We start from the raw sequence: 20,633 nt of genomic DNA, 5'->3' as shown, positions 1-20,633 counted from the left end.
TCTGCTAGAATTTAAAACACACTCACACACACACACACACACACACACACACACACAAATAGTGGAAGGGGCACTATGTGAGGGAAGACGGGCATAATAAAAAAGGGGCACGGAATAACAGAGGGATAGGGGAAAAAAAGACAGTGGTCGCATATTCTTTCTCATAAATGGGATCCAGATTTGTGTGTGTGTGTGTGTGTGTGTGTGTGTGTGTGTGTGTGTGTGTGTATCTATCTACCAACCTGACTTACAATCAGGAGTACTATTTTGAGGAATTCAGGGAACTAATGGAAGTGGAGAGGGGCAACCAGGGAAAAAGAGGTTAGGTCCAGATATGAGGGTTGTACAATGATGTATATGTATGGAAATGTCATAATGAAAACAATTATTTTCTATGTAAACTTAAAATTTGCTTTTTTTTTTTGCCTATAAATATCCTCTGGGGCTCCTGTGATATCTTTGATTGCTTTGGGAGAATTAGGAGCGTGATGTGGGAGTATCTCCCAACATCTTCCAGCTGCTTAGACTTACCAACTTTAAAGAAGTGATGCGTTTGAAGTGGTGTGGCCTTGGAATTTAGTTTTTAATTTCTCAAGCTATTACAAAGGTTGAATAGCATTTCAAGTGTTTATTGACTACTGTAATTCCTAATCATAGGATACCTATTAATTAGTTAGCTATTTTCATGCACTTGTCCTTTAAAAATAAGTTATTTAAATGTTCTAAGAAGGAATCCTTACTATTACATATGATAAAATAAATCTAATTTGTTATTATCAGTTAATTAGATATGTGTTTAGTAATATTATTGAAGTGGAAATCAGGTTAGAATTCACCATCTAAACAGAAGCACCTACCATAAATATCTTATTTTAAGAACAGGAAACTGAATGTGGAAATATACGCCTCAGTTTACCCTCCCTGTCTGTGACTCAGAGAAAGTTAGGAATTGGGTCTCTTAATTTGGGAGAATGGTATGAAATATTCTCTATTAAGCTGTAGTTACATTGTACTGTCAAAGGGGAAAATTGATACAAATAAAGACAGCACTTATTCTTGGGTCCTGAATTATACATGTCCTAATTTTATTGTAACAAGGCTATACTTCAATAGGAAGTACCTTCGGCAAATTTGCTTTATTCTGCTTTCCTTTTCTGCAAGATTCCATCTGATGGTCATGAACTATGGATAAAGGATACATGGCTTTTCAGAACTTCGGGGCCATCCTCTGCCTTATCTATGCCTGGCCAGGTACAACACAGCTGACTTTGGAAAGTTGAATTGAGGCTGGAATTATATGGCACGGCTTGAGGCCACTTGAATTTAGGAGGGTGTGACACACACAAAGACAAACACACATTGACAATATATTGACCTGATGAAGTTAGCATGTATGTGTATGTGTGTGGGATATGTGTGTGTGTGTGTGTGTGTGTGTGTGTGTGCTTATATGTATGTATGCTTTAGTTCTATTGAAATGATAGCAAGGAAATCGCATGTTGTAAATTTATATTATGAAGAATATTGTAAAACCATATAATACATCTACATTCCTCTATAATTAAAACATGGAATTTGTTTGTTAAATAAATGATGATTTAGTTAAATATGGAACCTATTTAAGCATGAAAAAAAGCAGTGGGTTATAGTAATAACTAATTCAAGACACAACCATTCTGTGGAGCATTAACAATTTTGTAATAGTTGAAGTTCTTAATGAATGCTGACATTTCTACTTTGGAATTAAGATAATTTAATATTACAATTACAAACAAAAATTCATTAATGGATTTGCTTTAGGTAACTGTTTTAAAGCTATCATAAATGACCTAATATTAAAAATTGCTTATTATACTTAATAAGATTTTGACCAAGATTTAGATATAATTAATACATGGAATATAAGATGTTACTATTGGAAAACTTAAATTAATTTTATTTGTTAATTAAAATTTCAAACTGACAACATTCTTACCTATTTGTTCCCTGTATAATTTTTACTGCATGGTAGATTTTAAACTACTTTAGTATGGATTCCATTGTCATCCATACTAAATCAAGAAGTTAAAACAGGCAATGCTAATTCATACTATTTTATGTAATTAAATGACCGATTACATAATTATACTGAGATATAACAGTGCATATCCCAAGGAATTTGTGGCCATAATGCTAACACCATGAAATACTGCTAAGCTATTTCCATTTTAAAGAAACACAAGATTTTGTGTTTTGAACTAGTTTTGAAAATGTTCTTCAAATGACCACAAAACTAGACAAAATGGATAACGCATGATGTTTTTATAGACGTGGGGGGGGTGTATTCATGTGTATGTGTTTGTGCATGTGTGTGGAAGAGTTTCTGGAGAAAGTAGCATACAATAATAATAATAATAAAACCTCTCTCTTTTTTTTTCTCACAAGCAGAATCTCATAGATGTAAGCAGAAGAAAGAATTTGTAAGACACAAAGGAAAGCTCCAGTTTGCCCACGGGGCATTCAAGATATACACACAAGAAGCAGGATGGATAATTACACCCATATGCACCCATATAAACTCACCCACAAATGAGGTTTATAGCTGTAAGTGAAACTCAAGATGTCATCAAGTTACAGCACAGCTTCATTAATCAATACACTCAATGAAATTATTCTTCAATTAATTCTCTAGTGATAAGATCTTCTTTGATTAAAATGGTTTCTCGTATGGTGTAAAAGTTATGAATGTAGAAAATGCGCAAATACTTTTTAAATGTGTGCATCTGTCTCCAACTTAAATAAATAAATATAGAAAGAATAATGACCCATCCCTGTTTTGTACATTGTTCCACATTTTCTGTATTTGGTGTGCTTAGAGAGTTTGACAAATATGAGTACGCTAATTGTTATATTCTAACCTAGAAATAGAAATAGAAAGGACAAACAAATGATGAATGGGGTTGTGTGTATTGACAGAGCACCATGTGTCAGACACACCCCTCAACACCCTTCACACGCTGCTTCATTTGATTCTGGCTCTTGTTGACGAGGTATGTTTGCATAGGTTGGAGAGAAGTTAAATGAGACTCCATGACTAAGGCTGAAGCCTCTTTATCACATACGTAGCAGGAAATATACAGGTCAAGGTTTCCAACCTTTACCCATTCTCACGGCTCTTTGTTAATCTGGGTCTTAACGCAAAAAAACTGTGAGGATTTATGAGAATGATACTTTTAATAAAGTGAAAGTGCTCTGTTGACATCAAATCTAAATTGTGTGCAATAACAGAACTAGATAATTTTTAAATTAGCAATTGTTAAGATGGGAGGTTTGTAATAATTCTCCACATATCTTTGTTGTTCCGTTTAAGAGATCTGGTTTTCTTCCACTCATCACATCAGCTGAAGTCTACTGTCCCTTCTGACTTCCAACTTTCCTCTACACCCAGAAAATCTAAGATTTGATAATATGAAATAACGGAACACCGAAAGTGTAAGATATTAAAACTGGTGTTGGTTAACAGCATTGTAAATGTACCAATTATCCACACAACCTCTTTCTAGTGCATTTTGGCTTTGACTGTCAATAGTTCTGCTCATTATGATTTGATATGCAGGGCTTCCAGTAAAATGCACCTTATTGTGGTGCTGACTTTACTATGTCTAGATCTGTGGTCACATACAATAGAAAGTATTCCTGAAAGTTCATGATTGTTTCCTAGAACTAAAATTAGCAGGAACCACAATCTACTGAGTTACATAGCCAGGTCCTCAGAATTATCCTTTTTTTTAATCTATCTATCTATCTATCTATCTATCTATCTATCTATCTATCTATCTATCTATCATCTATCTATCTTTATATATAAATACTTATAGATTATGGATATAGGCTGTATTTATATATTTATAGATAGATCATTGATTATATATTAGATATAATTGTCAATTCCATTAGACAAAAGCTATATGTATAAATAGCACATAAGAACAAAATATAGAATAAAAGAAAATGGTTAGCTTAGCCACTGTCTGGATAGAGAGATCTTTTTCATCCATGAGCCATCCCAAGATGGATATAAGCTGAGTGTAAGGCAGGCTGGGGCTGACATGTGTGCAGTATCATACAAAGAGTCGTTTTATGACCTAGGGCAATTGCCCTCTAGAGATGGAGCAGACACCATGGGCCACTTCACCTGCGGCCACAGATCTCACTCAAGTTACAGGCTCCAGAGGCCATCAATTCTACTGGAGTCTCTTTTTGTTCAGTCTCAACTATCCCCACCTCCTCAAGGTGAAGTGCTGAGGTATATGAAGCTATACAAATTCACTGACAAAGCTGTATCCGTTTTTTTTATGATTCATCTGATTTAGGTCGATTTACCTAGTCAAGTTCCATAGTGGATCAAGAAATATCAGCAAAAGCCATTACCAACGGTACCCATAGTGTCCTGACAGAACTGTGTCTATGAAAATTAGGAATAAATGGTAAAATGAAAGCACTATAAAATTTCCCTAAAGAGCATTGTGAGCAAATATTCCACCCTTCCATATACCTCCCCATCTATATTTTGATTTCTGGCCAATCTACTGATTAATGCTAGGTTTACCTCAGGCCTCTGTGCAGGCTTAAGAGGCAACTTCCTTAAGTAGGCAAATGAGGTCCATTTATTCAATGAGTGGACTTTACTGAGAGTCTGAGGGCATCTGTCTGACACTGTTATGATTGTATCGTGACCCGCACAGAATATTTTTGTGACTGTGAATAGAATCTGTGTGTTGATGAAAACACTAGACACTTATGACAAGCAATATAGGAAGAAAACTGCTGGGCCTGAAAAAAAAATTTTTTTTTATTTCTTATTTATTACATTTTTAATAGGAATTCAGAGAAAGCCTTATCTGCTGTCATTTGGTTTAAATTCCACAAGACTTTTTATATTCGACCAAATTCCCTTATCTCTTCTTTGCTTTTCTTCTGCTGTTCCAGCCTACGAGCCTGGGACACACTTAGCTAAGGTTTTATAATACAGCTTGAGCGTTCCCTGAGAGAAGCAAGGCCAAGAAAAGAACAGTCTGTGCTCTGGCTGCTGAGAATGCCAGCTGCAAACGTCGGCGAGAAGACTTTCAAATAGCGACCTGTCCTTGGTGTAGGTGGGGACTCCGGTGTCAGTTCCACGTGTCTCCCACAAAGGTTGACAAGAACACCTGCGGTTCTTCATAGAACAAGAGAAGGGTATGTGCAAAGCTTTAAGAGAGAAGGAAAGGGCGCAATGCATGTGCACACAAAGTCACACATTTCTAAGGATACCCTCTTGTTTTTTTGTAATTCCATCAAGAGCCAGAGAATTTTTCTCATTTTCATGTTTCCATTAATTATTTTAAGTTACCATACAGTGCAGTGTCATTATGGCATTTTTGTACATATACATCATTATACTTCATTCTAATTTTGCACCCATTATTCTTCACTCTAATTTTGCATTCTTTCCTTTATTTGCAAATACAACACGAACTATAGAAGTTTTCCAACTTCCACATTTAATGTAAGTACTTTATCTATTTTAATGCCAATTCAAAACTGAATGGAAATTCAAATCTCAAGTGACGTTGATGAACAAAAATGCTAGCTGAGAATTTAGAGTATCTACAGTTTTGATAAAACATGGATTCTCAAAGCTTATGCCAGGGAGAGAAGACATAGCTCTTGAAGGAAGGGAGGCTCTTAGTTGCAAAAGGCAGATACTCCCTTTCAATGAGTTGAGGGAAATTGTATTCTTTATGCTGGCTAAAGATCTAAGAAGATCTGGTTAACCCAAGAGTGACAAAGCAAAGTCCCGTTGATGGACCAGAGCCTCTCCTGGATCCCAGCTCCTGTAGACATAAGATGTACGCAATCAAGACCTACAATATCGGATCACATGGCTGTGTGCAATGTGTGAGCTCATCCAGCCTCTCTCTCTGAGTCTCACTGTCCAGAGCTATAAGATGGAGACTCTATTGATCCAGTCACTTGAAGGAAGGACATAGAAGAGAACTGCATGGTATTTCATCTGTCTTATTGAAGAATTTGCTAGGCAATTTTTATGATGTGAGCTACTTTTGTTGTTCCATGGAAACAAAGCTATACGAAGAGACGAATCTCTTGGAAGGAACAAATGGATATCCAGGGAGTAATGTTGAGCTTCCAAAACTCCATAGAATGCTTCAATCAACACTTTTACTTCTTTTTGAACTGTCCCTCTGTACCCATTTTGCAAACTACAACACTGAGGCACACTTCCATGGAGAAGACAAGACACTTTCTTTTCCTTTCGCCAGGAGCCATTTGATGCCTCCCTGAACTTGGGATCTTGGAAAGTGACAAGCTGCCACCTTGCAGTGAGATTAATCCAGCAGAAGGCCTTTGTGAATGCCAGTAAAAAAGGTGGGATGGCCTCCTCCCCTGTCTTCACCAACAGATGTTCCCTCTCTGTGACAGAGTACAATAAACCTGTGAAATAACAAAGGTGGAATTCGTACCCAAACACCAGCTATTTCTGAAGGGAGCAAACAGATTTGATTATCTCCAAGATATTGGGCTCTGACAGAATGTGACAACTATACCTTTCCATTTTCCTTTCAGCCTCCAGGAGATGGAAGATTTAGTATCCTTTCACACACGTTAAGTCTGAGAAACTTCTTATGGCTTCTTACGAGTACTGGAGGCTGGAAAAGAAATCAAGTTGTCTGAGATTTGCAGCAAGGATTTGGATGAAAGTCTCTTCAATTTGCAGGACAGATGCTAGTGGCATTTTGCAAATATTGTCACCATTGACCTGCGAAGGTTGTACATCTAAACCTCTGCGAGCCACCTTCATGTCAGCAAATGAGCTGCTTTCAATCCACTTCCACGGCTCTTTTGCTGTTTTGCCAAGTTCCAAACTGAGACTGTCAACATTACTATAACTTGTGATCTTGCACAGCCATCAGTTTAGAGTGTCTTCCACGTACATGTATTCGGGCTAAGACACAAGCAGGAGGTCCCAGTGTGCCAAGTTCTCGCATGGCTCTAATCCAGTTACCACTGAGTTAAAATGCTTTCTTTACAGTTTCAGACCCCTGGGAGAAACTAGGTATGACAAGCCCGGGTCTGCTTATTGTGTTTTAAACTGAGGTTGACTCCAGGAAATAGTAGCAAGCCTGAATAAGCACATTTTTCTATACTTTCCTTCTGTCTTTCCTGGTTTGTATTTTTAATTCTTCTCAATGTGAACTCTCTATGAGAGCTTTCAGCCCACTTGGTTGGAGATTTGAAGACTGAAATCACATGCAATAAATATTGAAAAAATACCATTATACAATATCTTCTGTGACATGTATATGAATTAATCTGCCTTTTGCCCCAGATCAACTAGACATTGAAACTGTCTTAATTCTGTACACCAAACCATTGGTAAATTATTAAAAATTAACTACTACTTTGATCATTGCACAGCAACACTAAATCAAATATTGAAGTTACAATTTGATATTATGAAACTTATTTGCTCAATTAATATTCATGCAGCAGCTAGTTAATGTATACCCTATAGCAATAACAGGCTTTATTGAGCTTATGACTTTTTGAGGAAATAGGACAAGTAGGTACATAAACATGATAATTGAACAAACGTGTATGTTACAACGTGAGAAAGAAAATAATGTGCAAGAAAGGACCTAGGCGGGATCCGTCTCAGAAGCCCATCTCCTAGACCAGACATGAAGAAGGCGTTGCAAGAAATGACATCAACTCACCTGAGGGCTACTGCGTTCTAAAAAAAAGAAAAAGGAGTATAGACTATCCTTAGGCAACTCAATCGACTATGCATTGTAGATGAAAGCTAGAAATGGGGGGGGGGGGACAGTGCAGCTCATGCCTTTGACAGCATTGACAGAGGCAGGCTGATCTCTGAGTTCCAAGACAGCCTGGTCTACAGTGAGTTCCAGGACAGCAAAGGCTACACAGAGAAACCCTGTTTCAAACACCTAAATAAATAAACAGATAGATAGATAGATAGATAGATAGATAGATAGATAGATAGATAGATAGATAGATAGATAGATAGATAAACACACACAAACAAACACTAGAAAGCAGTTCGAAAGATATTAGAGAGGATAGGGCTGCTTAAAGATTGCAGTGTCCTAATGTAAATAGCTACTGCACACAGCCCTAGGAAAGATAAATTAATTTTCTAAGAAAGTTTACACCATTGAACATCTTTTGTTTATCTTTCTGTTACTGTCACAAAGTATCTGAAGCTAACAATTTATACATATGTTAAGTAATGGTGTCAGATGTTTCAGTCCATAGTCACTTGACCTTATTGCTTTGGACCTGTGACACCTCATTTCCTGATGGAATGCCTGAGAGAAGATGCCCACTTGCCTCATTCCACCTAAGGAAGTCAATATGCCCTTCGAGGGCATGACCGCTGGGATCTAGCTTCTTCCCAGTATGTTCAACCTCCTATGGGTTCCACTACCACCCCACAGCACCAGGCTGAATAGTGAGCATTTGCTGTCAGTCTTTTAGGGACATTCTAGGTGGAATTCAGTTTTTGCTTCAGCCAGAGAGACACCATTTCAAGGACAACACTTAGCCTCTTCCTGTTTAGTGTGAGGCAGTAAAATGTAATACTTGGTGTCTAGGGAGAGAAAGTCAAAACAAAATTGGAAATGTCACATTTCTAACTAGTGCCTAAGACCTTTGAAATCTCATATTACTATTCTTTACATACTCATAATGAAGATTATATATTGAATATAATGCACAAAAAAAATTTTAGAAAACCCAAGTCTTGTTGCAAAAAAGGCTGAACTTAGAAAAACAGCCTGTAAGATTTATACTTTGACATTTCTTCTGTATTTGGCTCAAGAGTCTCATTAATCATTTTAATATAGTATTCTAAGCCATAGGCATTTTGATGTTTTTAAAATACTTGCTTTGAAATCTAATTTAAAATTTTACATTTAAGTTCTGCAAAGAATTGTGTTGGTATTTTGATGGGAATTGCATTGAATCTGTGTAGATTGCTTTTGGCAGAATGGCCATTTTCACTATGTTAATCATACTCATCCATGAGCATGGGAGATCATTCTATCTTCTGATATCTTCTTCAATTTCTTTCTTCAGAGATTTGAAGTTTTTTCATACAGGTCTTAAACATGCTTGGTTAGAGTCACACCCAGGTACTTTATGTTATTAGTGGCTATTGTGAAGGGTGTAGTTTCTGTAATTTCTTTCATGGCCCTTTTATCTTTGGTATACAGGAGGGCTTCTAATTTTTTTGAGTTAATTTTGTATCCAGCCACTTTGCTGAAGGCATTTATCAGTTGAAGGAGTTCTCTAGTAGTATTTGTGGGGTCACTTATATATACTTTCATATCATCTGTGAAGTGTTACTTTGACTTCTTTTCTGATTTGAATCCCTTTGATATCACTTAGTTGTCTTATTGTTCTAGCTAGGACTTCAAGTACTCTATTAATGAGATACAGAGAGGGTGGGCAGCCTTGCCTTGTCCCTGATTTCAGTGGCATTGATTTTTTTCTCTCCATTTAGTTTGATGTTGGCTATAGGCTTGTTGTATATTGTCTTTCCTATGTTTAGGTCCCTGATTTCTCCAAAACATTAAATATGAATAGGTGTTGGATTTTATCAAATGCTTTTTCAGCATCTGAGGAGATGATCATGTGTGTTTTTTTTTTTCCTTCTGTTTGTTTATGTAGCATGAACTCAGTAGCAGGTTCTCTGATCCTCCCTACACACACACATACACACACACACACACACACACACACACACACGGGGGGGGGGGGTGCAGCTTTCCCAGGCCACAGAGGAAGACAACACAGCAAGTCCTGATGAGACCTGATAGGCTAGAGTCAGATGGAAGGGGAGGAGGACCTCCCTATTAGTGGACAAGGGGAGGGACATAGGGGAAGAAGAGGAAGGATGGGTGGGACTGGGCGAAGATGGGGGGGAGAGACAGCAGGGATTCAAATTGAATAAGCCTTAATAAGTGATAAAAAAGAAAAAAAAACTGTAAGTTTAAAAATTTTTATAAGAAGTCTACAAAGAACTGGATTATTATAATATAAAGCATAGCAAAAAACAGAAACTCTTTTACTTTCATATTTTAAAAGCTGCAAAGATAAACTGAATTAGGTTTCCTCTTTACTGTCCTTTTAAATTTTTTTCAATCGCAAAACTGAGTTTGTCTGTTTCTAACTGTGAATGATTCTGAGAAAATCCTAATTAGAGTTTCATGCTAACTCAGAGTTTGTTTCACCAAATATCTGTAACTCCAGAGGCTGGAAACAATTTTGGAGACAGGGGAAATGTATAAATTCTTACAAAGAGGCTGGGTGAACAAGATACATAAAAATCAGAGTTACTTAAATAGCAGTGAGATACTAAACCAATTAGCTACAGGAAATCATTCTAGCTGTTTGTCTATGTAAAGCTGTAATTAATAATTACAAATTAAAAATTTTTTTCATCTACTTTTCAGAACATGGGTGAAAAACTGTTGCCTATGGATGTATACAGGAGTTTCTTATTCTACACTGTTTCTCAAATTATTTGGGAAACAATTATGCAGGACCTAGAGCTACTCCTGGGAATGTATTGGATGTGAATTCCTGCCCTAAGGGGGCTCAAATTCCAGTGCATAAAAACAGACATCCAAGGAATAATTGAATTCTGTAGTACATTAGATATAATATGTGGTGAGGATATACAAGTGATTGGAGGAAAAACAGTGCTGCATAATAATTTAAAACGTCACAGGCAGAATATGATTCATTGAAAAGGAAAGATTTAATAAAAGAAAAAGAAAACCTGAAGGAATCAAGGAAGAAGCTCTTCAGTTTGCCTAGGAGAAGAGATTCCAGTCAGTTTCAACAGTAAATACAAAGGCCCCGGGGCCATAGATTATCGGAGTTAGGTCAGAGAAGAGAGGGATGGGCAGAGAGATAGTGCATAGTTGGCGGAGAAAAGGAGACAACCTCAGAGTCACCATTCATGGAATCATTGGGAAGACTTTGCCTTTCACTGTGCCCGAGATGGAAAGTCACTGGGATTGGAGACATGCAGAACATAATGTCCCTCACTTTCTGAAAAGAAGACCTTAACTTCTACTAGAGATTTGCTTGTGGATATGCAAGGGAGATAGTGTTGGGGTGTATAGGGTCAGAAAATGTAGCAGTTGAATGAGAGCTGGAATCAAAGTGACTGCAGTAAAAAAAAAAAAAAAAAAAAGAAAAAAAAAAGAAAAGAAAAGAAAAAATGAGGAATGGCAAGAGTCTGGACAGGTTTTGGAGGTTCAGACAACAGATTTTTCTCAATTTTTTTTTTAATTTAGGATTATTAGACAACAGGAAAAAAGGAAACACTACAGTTTTGACATGTGTGCTCATTCAAAGGGTTTAATTTTCCTGACCAATTTGGCATACAAAAATCTGATACTCAACAGAGCCAAAATTCTTGTTCTTCCTTTTTGAATCAAGACATTAGTAATCTCATTGATGAGCAGGTGGTCAGTACTCTTGCAGAGGACCTGGGTTTGGCTCCCAACATCCACGAGGTGGCTCACAATCAACTCTAACTCCAGTTCCAGGAAATCTAATGCCCTTTTCTGGCCTCTGAGGGCATCGGGCACACACATGGTACAGATACACCTAGGCAGGCAAAAAACACTCACTGTCTTAGTTATGGTTTCATTGTTGTGAAGACACACAATGACCACAGCAACTCTTAAAATGGAAAACATTTATTTGGGGCTGGCTTATAGTTTCAGAGGTTTCGTATATTATGGTCATAGTGAGAAAAATGTAGGTATACAGGAAGACATTTTTGCTGGAAAAGGAGCTAAAGTTCCACATCTTGGTCCACTGTCAGCAGGGAGCCTGTGTGCCACACGGGGCATAACTTGAACATAGGAGACCTCAAAGCCCACACCTATAGTGACAGAATTCCTCCAAAAGGTCACACCTACCCCAACAAAGCCACACCTCCTAACAGTGCCACTCCTTATGGGCCAATCATTCAAACACATGAGTCTCTGTGGGCCATCCCTATTTGAACCACCACACTCATATACATATTTTTTTTTCAAAAAAAAAATAATTTTTAGGTTTCAGAGTACAGAGCCCAATTTAAAATCTACCATTTTATACTAAGTGGCCTGTGTGCCCAGGGAAGAGTTATTGCCAGATAGATGTAAATCCAGGTAAGACTACCATGGCTGTGTCAGTTCCTAGTAATCATTCAGCACATATAAGTAAAACAAGGTCGTATACGTGTGGAACTGAAGAAACCTAGGCATTTCAACAGTGATGAAACTTTCAACCAATAAAAAAAGAGGCTCTAAGATCACTGTGTGAATTAAGATCCACATAACAGATTTTAGCCCCAACAACTGAGCATCTAAAGTAAAGCAGTGCTGAAAGAACATAAAACAGAGTGTTTCTTTATTTTCAATGGCCTCCCAGCTCGGTGCAGGCTGCACTTGTACGCAGCACATCAAGCGACTTTGGGAAAATCCAAAGAAAATAGTGATTTTTTTTGTCACTGACAAATAAAACCACTTCCGTGAAAATTCCTCAATAAAGGCGTAATGCTAACTTTAAACTGCAGTGGCCTGGTCAACTTTCCCATCACTCAACAAAACATTTTATGTAAGCAGCTTAAGGAATGTTGTGTTCTGGCTCACGATACCAAAGGTTTTAGTCTAGCACAGTGGGAGAAAGTGCTGTGGAACAGCTCATGGCTGGCAAGCCAGAATGCAGAGGGTAAGAACAAGTCTAGGGACAACAGATAACCCTCAAAAGCGTGCCTCCACCTATGCCCTACACACTAATGTTTTCAGAATTTCTCTAAATTGGCACTACCAGCTGAGGATCATATATTGTATGCACAGTTCAGTCCAGACTGTAACATCCTTTCCTGGCCCAAAGGCTTATGTCCGTATCATATCATAGCGCCCCTGTCTGCTTCTCTGTTGCTGTGATAAAATACTGACCAAAAACAACTGGAGGAGCAAAGGGATTATTTTACCTCACAAGCTTATAGTCCATCATTGAGGGAGGCCATGATGGGAGCTCAAGGTTTCTAGGCACAAGTTCAGCTCCCTTCTCTTATGCAGCTCAGGCTCACCTGCCTAGGAATGGCACCACTCCCAGCAGCCATGGACCTCCAAGACAAATAGCAATGGAGAAGATGACCCACAGACAATCCCACGGGAGAGCTGATTGAGGCAGTTCCTTAATAAAGGCTCCTCTTCTCCAGCGTGTGTAGTTGAAACACCAAGACTAGCTATGACACATAAAATACATTTAGTCAATTTAAAGGGGTCTCCAGGGTCTAAACGGTTCCAACATTTTTTAAAAGTTCAAGTCCCATGTCTGTTCTGAGAATCAAGGAAATGTCTTATCTATGAGTTCCGGGAAAATTAAAAAATAATAATAATAATCATAAAATTATGAACTTTTAAGATATGACACAGAGAAAACATTCCATTCCATTCTGAAAGATGAAGATAATGTCATAGAAAAATGATGAGACTGAAGAAAGGCCAAAATTCAGGGCAAACATTAAATTCTCTGGGTCCATATCCAGTACCTAAGTCATGTGGTGTTGCAACATGAGTTTGAGCGGGTTTGGGCATCTTTTTGGCATTTCTAACATCCGGGCATCTTCATCATTTTACTTCACAGCTTCATTCCCCTTCAGAAGATGCTTTTGGGGATCCTCACCAAGCCCCATACTACCCAGCATACCAGGCGTTCCTTCAAAATCTGGATGGAAGTCTCCACAACCTGCTAATTCCTACATCCAGCCCCAGGTAGGAAAGGTCCCCTATAGCTCTTTTCTCCAAAGCAAATCTCAGTGAACTAAAACCGCTGTTCCCTGCAGATGTTCAGATCTTTCCCTCTGCATTTTGCTCCAGATGTTCACTGCAAACCTGGCTCAACCCAGCTAGCAATGACTATATGACGGCCTGCATGTCAGGTTGCCTTCAAATTTTCTCTACCTCATTCCCTACTGTATTGCTTTTTAATTCACCCTCATGAAAAATTTCAGAACAGATGCACTATATCAAAAGGTTCTCTGCCAGGGTATAACATGGTCGTTAATCCAGTTTCCAATAGAGTCCTACCTGAGTCCCCAAGAGCAAAGTCCCTGCTTTCCATGTTCCTTTCAGCATTGTCTCCTCTGATTCAATCAGACCACAGGCTTCGATAATCTGCTTCTTCCAGCTTCCCTGGATTTCTTCAGGAAGCTAACTCCTAAAAGCTAAAAAGCATACGTTCAAATTCAGTTAGAGCAATAAACTTCTTTTTCCAGTACTGATTTCCTAGTTTAGTCAAGCCATTCTGTGCCGTGACAAAAATATCTCACATAAACCTCTCAGTAGAAGAGATATGTAGAAGAAATTTGGAAATGTGGAGGGTTCTGTCTGTCATAGCGGGAAACTTGGAAGAGGCTCACTTCTGGGTAGCCAGGAGACTGGGAGAAGGGCACCTGAAAGCAGGTGACACCTTCAAACCACGCCACCAGTGACTTTCTGAATCCTCCAATTATGCGTTACCTCCAAGTTCCCGGAAGGCCAAAGCAACCCACCCATTGGGGAGCAAGTGCTTAGGACTTACAGACTTACGGTAGAACAACAGTTTTCGCTACTAGAAATCAATACCTGTGGTCTGAGATATGCTGCCATGGGGAAATACAGGGTCAAAAAGTGGGTATCTGGACTGCCCTACAAACTGCAACATTTACAATCATTTTAGGGTGCAGTATATAATCACCCAATAAGCTACCGGGAAAATTTATGCCTGTCTTGTCTTCATACAGGCCAACCTTGCTGTGAGTTAAGGCCGGGTTCTCTTAAACGGAAACTCACAAATATACTTAGCTGAGCCTGGAATTTGAAGTGCTTATCCAAACTAAGATTAAAACCCTGAAGTTTGACTCCCTGCCATTATTAATGGATATTTAACACCCTGCTAAGCTGGTCTCCCACTCAGCTGTTTTCTTAAAGTTGGTTGAATAACTGGTACTCTTCCTGTTCACAAAGTCTTTGTTAATGGGCATATTGCAAAATCACCTTAAGTCAACAGTCTGTGTCATCTGTACTGAAGAAAAGTAAAGTCTGGATTAACACATAATAGCGTGGGTTAGGAAGAAAAGTGAGTCACCAAAGTTGCTGGTTCAAAGGAATAAATAACTAAATCATTATCTTGATGCCAGACTTAGAAAGCTTTAGTTCTTAAAGGCAAAATGTCTAAAATATAAAGACTATTGTGTAAAGGCCAACCTTCATTACAGATTGTAGTTGGGTGGCTCACAATAAAAGACTATTTGCCCAGATTTAGCAAAACAAGGACTCAGAAAAAAAACAAGATGCTATGGGTAGAAATGATGGTAATAGCTTTTTTTGTTGTTGTCCTAAGGAGACTGAGAACATCAACCATTATAAGGAAACAGAAGTAGTAGACAGGAATAAATTATTTTACATATTGCTCAAAGATAAATATGAATGTCTTTTCCATAAAAGTTTTTAACCATTTATTATATCAGTCCAGTATGCCTGATACATCTATCTACATCAGTCAGGAACAGATGTGCAAACAGGCAACTTACATGGCAAGCCAGTTTGCTCAGAGAGGCTAACACTGGCACTTGTTTAAAAGGCACCCTGACTCAGTAGGACAGAGTGTTTGGCCACACTTGGCAGGGATTATGTGATGGGTGAAATAAGGAACTTATAATAAAGTGTTTAGCAACATGGAAAGATATGCAAACACACACATATGCATACACACACACACACACACACACACACACACACATAAACCCAATGAGAAATGCGCCTGAAGTGTTGTGAGCATACAAAGTAGTGTGGGGACTCCGGAGGATTTTCAACGGACAAAGACAAAGGTTGATCATGAATATACCAGCTAGGCAATGATGCAAGAGCCTATCCTGAGGGACCCAGGATCACGGAGAGGAAGGTGAGGAGCATTGGGGAGGGGGAGAGGGGCTAAAGTACTCACAATAGTGGGACATTTATAGAAGAGAGAATAGACCCGAGTGGGCTCCTATTTTCATTCCCTGTCCAGTCCTACTTCCAGATCATCAGTCCTATTGTACCAGATATCGATTACCCCCTGGACTATCAGGGTGGCTGCCTGATGCCCAGTTTTTTTACATCCATTTTTATGCTTGTTCATTCATTCATTTATTCACTTCATTAAGAAATAAGTTACGTATCATAAAAATCATTGAGTGAGCCATCCAATGATTATTAAGCAGGACGTTGGGTGCAACCATCATTACAACCTAATGGTAGACTCTGTCCATTGGTTCAAAACGATCTTGGGTGTCTGCAGTCTCTCACTTTTCATCGTTCTACACCTGTTTCCCCTCACAAACCCTAAGTGACACAGTCTCCACAGATTGCCTTCCTAGTTTCTTCATGCAGAGGAACTCAAATAATGAGTACACCCATAGGGTTGCATTTTCTCTGTAGACCAGGATGGCCGCTAACTCTCAGGAATTCATTGGCCTCCCAGGTGCTGAAACTAAATGCACGTGCCACCACCTACCAGCTCCCTTTCCATTCTGCAAACACAAGCCACTGCCATAGAAGAACTTTTCAAATGATATGCCGAAGATTACCATGCCCTGATGGTTTGGAATCTCCACAGAGATTCTCTAGGCATCATCCTAGAGAAAGTGTTGGACAGAAAGATAGTGACAGAAGAATTCATAGATAGCATAATGTATTTCAAGCAGGAAAGAAGGAAAAACACAGCCAAGCAAGGCAAGAAGTCATAGCAAAGAGGTTCTCAGTCAGACAGCAATCAATCCCCAGCTCAGAGCCGATCCTGGAAATAGGAAGATCCAGGGTCTATACCGGAAGAAAGGAAATCAGTCAATAAGATTTTATCGATCAAATTGCTGGAGGCAGTGCCCCAGGTTGCTTTAGGAGTAATTTTCTGAGGATCAGTAAATGGTTCACTTTGGGCATGTCTAGATTGTGCTCAGATCATTGAGAATTAAAACAGGAGCAGGGACAAATGGAAAAGCAAGACTTAACTCGGCCCAAGTTTCTTCTGTCTTTCTCTCTTCCTTCCCGATCTGTTTTGACATCAAGTCTGGCTTGTTTTGTCAACTGTGCAGGAGACAGATAAGGCTGGCAGGTTTGCAGCTTAGTATTCATTAAGTCTCGGGCTGCCGCGACATCTGCCAATAGCTAAAACTCTTTAATTTCAAAGTCTGAATTATCTGTGATTCACTCTTCCTTCCAATCAGATCTAGTGACACAGCCACCGACAGGAGCTGCACTATGGGGAAGAGCAAGCACATTCCTTTACAAAACCAGGTGGCTTTCTGCTTTGTTCTTCTCTTTACATTTGGAATTCACTTTTATTTTTTTAAAGCACCGTTACCAAAATGCTCATTAGGCTGATTTTATTGTTTTTGTACCTATTGCTACTCTTTTCTGAACTGTGACTCAAGAATTAAACCTTTACAAGCAAAAGGGTGATAGTAATTTAGGGTGTGATTCCATAAACATGTCAATCACTCAGCTGGGTTGAGAATGCCCTTACATAGGTAATCTTATGTAAAATAATGTTAATTTGAGAAATTTTTTCTTTAAATTCTGCAAAAAAAAAAGTATACTTATTTAAAAACTACTTTACTATTTAAACTGTAATTGTTAGTTTGTTTCATAGCTGTTCACAGACAAAAAAAATTCTTACAGTTAATATCTACTTTCAGAAAGATAAAATAATTAAATAAATAGAGACACTCAATATCAACCAATTACTCTCAAATATCAGTTTTTCCAAATCAAAATATCTTTTTGCTAACATGAATTCAGGGAACTGAATTTTCAAGCCAACGGTTTTGAAGAGCTCTTTAGAGACAGAACTTAAAACTGCAGATAAATATAAATTTGGAATTAGGTACATTCTAACTTTTGACTCTGAAAGGAAATTTAAATTTAGGTTTTAAGTGAGGTGAATAGAACACACGCAAAAAGATGTGCATCTGTTTAGGCAATGATTCAGCAATGATCAGAGAAGTGAAGCAAACTCAGGGAAAGACTGTGTGCTGAAGCCAGACTACTTGTGCTAGAGTGAGAGTGGAGCATTCAAGAAACAGCAAGAAACATGCTGTCTGGAAGGGGGACTCTCATACACCTCACCCCTCCACAAAGACAGCTCAGCACTTCTGACAAGAGGGAAATTAGTAGTCCTCAGGCATAAGCTCCCAATTGGTTCTCCGATTCCAAGTGGTCAGCGTTGAAATCATACACATATGAGCAACAGTTTTATAGTTGTACCATAGATGGACTCAGTAGGTTGTATTTATACGTTTATGCATTCATTCATGTATGTAACAAAGAAAAAGAGATCATGAATTTGAGAAAGAGAAGGGGATGTGAAAATGGACTGCATCAAGCAGGTATAAACACAGGCATGGTATGGAGATCTGTCATATGGCAGTTCTCACTTCATTTTTTTGAGGGCATACCACATTAATTTTCGTGGAGACTTTACTAATTTACATTTATAGTTTTAAAATAAATATATTGTGACAATTTACATAATTTTAAATTACATATATGTCTGTCTAAATACACCTTTTCAATATATATTTATATACCTATAACTTAGACAGGTAGATATATATGATAGATAGATGATATAGATAGATTGATAGATAGATAATAAATAAATGATAGATGATAGATTGATAGATGATAGAAAATTAATAGATGGTAGACTGATCGATCAATTGATAGATGCTATCCACTCACATGTTTTTGTAACAATGTCTTACAATTATAGCAGATTCTCTTCTGCACCTTCTAGTTTCCACTAAATGAGCTCTACTGAAGCTGCTTCTATCAATTGTCTGAGATGTCTTCACTTTTACTAATTTAACTTGAGCTAGCATACTCATAGCATACTATGACTTTCACGGTACCTGTCCTACTGTCACTGGTCTTCATTAATTAAATACTCACTCGCAGTTCTTTCCAACTCTCCCCTCTCCTCAATGCCCTCACTCCGAGAACACATGCCATTCCATTTGTTCAAAAGTTTAGAACAAAGTTTAAATTGCTATGTCAACATGCATTTAATATTTAATGTGTATACTTCTGTGTGTGGTGCAAGCTACCCAAGTTTTCTTTACCCCAACCTCCACTGCGGCATTGTCTCATAGCTGTGGTATGTGTGTGTGTTAATTCTCCTGATTGCCTCATTGTCCTAAGACACTCCATGGTGAGCATTGACCACATTTTACCTACTCCCTATGGAACTGAATTCCCAGACAGATGCTGCCTCCAACTTTGCACGGCACAAGTAACCCAGAATGAGACATACTTGGGCATGCCTCTGAATAAACCTGAATGATAATTTTTAATACATGGACATAATAGCAAAATCAATAGTACTTGACATAGATGTATTCAGTTTATCCAAATACCCCCAGACACAATAGGCTATATTTCTAGTCACTATGTACCAGGGTGTCCATACTCCATTGATGCCATTCAATATTTGTATTGTAAATATGTAGAATTCCACTTAGTTGAAATGTCCACAAACATCTCGATCTATCGTCCTCTTGTTGCCTTGCAGATGCTTGTGTGTGGGAAACAAGTGAAATCCTGAGTGTATCTGTGCTATTGACATGGACACAGCCATGTTTAAAACCAATGCCTCAACCCCATGGAACTGTCAAAGCCCTCCCTGCTAAGGCTCAGAAGAATGGCAATGCCCTTTTTTGAGTGTGAATATTGACACTGTGTGTAGAAAATGTCCACCATAGCTCTTCCCCTACCTCTTCTCCTGGGTATTTATTACCCTAAGGTTGTTCCTCTGCAGAGGCTTCTTCTGTTAGAATGGGCTAAAGTATTTTTCTTATTCCACTGTATGCTATAACCTGGCCTCCTGTTTGAGTTTCTGAATTGCATATAATAAACACACTAAACTTTCAGGGTTTTTTGTTTTGTTTTGTTTTTTATCAGAAAGCTTAAACCACTAGGCCCCAGTTTCTCTGTCCATGTGTCCAAGTATCTGTCCTTTCTTCATTCCTTCATTGTCCCAGTTAAGGCAGTTCTTGAAGCCATGCAGAATACTTGTATATTCAAAATACCCTTTTCCTGACAATTCTGAGATTGCAGATTCCTTCTTTTATGTTAGTCATCATTCCCAGACTTTATCCATGTTACTATCTGTTAATCTCTTTACCTTTACTGTAATAAAGTCCATTGTTTCTTTAGTTTGTGAATTGCATGTTTATTAAAGCTACCACATATCCCCAAGTCACAAATATTGTTACAGTTTTCAAAATTTTAAATTTTAAATTTTATATGTATATCTTCGACATATAAGGACCGATGTAAAACTATAATACAAGTGGCTATATTTCAGCCTTCTCAAAGTCTACCTAATGTAATCTAAGAAAATTATACTTAATAATTTTGAATTAGTGTAAAAATAATGACAGTTCAATTGAATGTTATATTTTATTATATATAACATCTTAAGGAATAACTTATAGTTACTGGATTGTTCTGTGATGATTATAGTAAAATTAAATATAT

Source organism: Psammomys obesus, unplaced genomic scaffold, assembly GCF_907164565.1.
Source record: "Psammomys obesus unplaced genomic scaffold, mPsaObe1.curated_primary_1811, whole genome shotgun sequence".
Classification (NCBI taxonomy): domain Eukaryota; kingdom Metazoa; phylum Chordata; class Mammalia; order Rodentia; family Muridae; genus Psammomys; species Psammomys obesus.
This window is presented reverse-complemented; position numbering follows the sequence as displayed.